This window comes from Chrysochloris asiatica, unplaced genomic scaffold (genome assembly GCF_000296735.1).
Source record: "Chrysochloris asiatica unplaced genomic scaffold, ChrAsi1.0 scaffold00088, whole genome shotgun sequence".
Lineage (NCBI taxonomy): Eukaryota > Metazoa > Chordata > Mammalia > Afrosoricida > Chrysochloridae > Chrysochloris > Chrysochloris asiatica.
In genome coordinates, this window is record NW_006408606.1 from 10,311,935 (window position 1) to 10,313,663 (window position 1,729).

Here is a 1,729-nt window from a genome sequence, read left to right on the forward strand (position 1 = left end):
GACAAACCCCCTTCCAAGACTGAAACTCAAAGGGAATACACGAGCAGGCATGCAATATTGGTGGTGACCATGTTGGTCTACCGAAAAGGGGAGGTGGGGGAAAAATAGCAATGAAGCTGTGAGCTAAGTCCAACCATGTTCAATAGTCAACCTAGATAGCGACCTGGTTGGCCAGCAGTATAGCGAGACCTGGGGACTCCTGGGCCCATAGATAGAGACATAGTCACAGAGAATTAGAGCAGAGAGTGAAGTGTCCAGCTGACGTGAAGTGAAGGGAGATGCACAAGAATGTCCAAACTTGCAAATAGTATCCATGTGACCTAGCTTCAATGGCTGGCTGATCAGAACTCAACTACAGGAAGCAAGAGGAAAATAAAAAGCATAATCCACTACAATTTGATGAACTTGACTTATACTTACAGATGTAGTAGCTTAAAAGAGGGAACGGATCTTTACAGCAAGGATCATTCCTACCCCCTCTATACACATTTGGCAGGGATGGGCAACTTACACATTGGCTACCCCAAATGGGGAGGGGGGGTTATCAACAAAGGCACAAAATGACTGGCTTACAAGTTTCCAAGAAGTTAGCTTAATTTCAGAGGGTGCAGGGAAAGGTAAAATCTCCACTGAGTGGTTTCCAACCTGTCTAGACAGGACTGGTGACAGGAGATGGGGATAAAACTCTTGTGGTTCAATAGTTAATAATTGCTATCAGGACTGATTGTGAGTGTTGCAAATGTAAAAGTAAACATTTTGTAACAAAAGGATGGGAGTGGTTGATCTTGTAGTCTAGGAGCAGAGGATCCTGGGACCATCAAGGGAGAAGAGCAGAGTGCGGGACCCTATCCAGAGAAGCAGTGACACCAGAGATGGAGGCAGAGATGACAATTTGGAAAGACGGAGTGGTAGGTGACTCTAGACTGAAGGAGAGAGAGGGGCTGTGTGCTTATGGCTAGGGGATGGCATGCAGGGTATACCCTTTCGTTGTTTTAATGTTTATATATTTCTGAATGCTTCAGTGTACATCCAAAAACATAAAAGAACAAAAAAACAAAAAACAAAAACAACAGAGGTATTGGAAGCAAATGTTGTCGAATGATGATGCATGGAGGGGATTGTAATCATTGCAATTAAATGAAATACGATAGATAGGATGAATGTACAGCTGATGCTCTCCCATGTAACCTATCACACTCAATTCACAATAAATATTAAAAACAAAAACAAAAAACAACAGGTGTATGCATTGCACAATCTGTTGAAGACCAGGCTAGAAAGTAGGATACATGATGGCAGGAGGGATATTCTTTCAATTCCTCTTTTCTACCACCTCAGTTATTGGGTAACCATACCATAACAGTAATAATGATTCTGTTTTTCATAAAATAGCATTTATGATGAGACACTAATAGACTTATCACCAGAATTAGCTACATTTGCAGAAACAGGACTAATGAATAATTGTTTGACCTTCTTGACACTGTTCTGTAAGGGTTTCTACTGCCCCGTTTCTCACAGTCTTGTCTGTAGACTCTTGTATCCTTCAGTCTTTTTAAGACAAGTAAGCCCAGTCCTTTTTTTTTGTTTTTGTTTTTTTAATTTAATAATTTTGAGTTCGATTCTACATTTTCTGCTGCTCTATCCTTGACCTTCTAATGTGATCACTTTCAGAACTGTTAGTAGTGATAACCAGCCAGACACCATCTTGTTCTTTTGGTCAGTGACA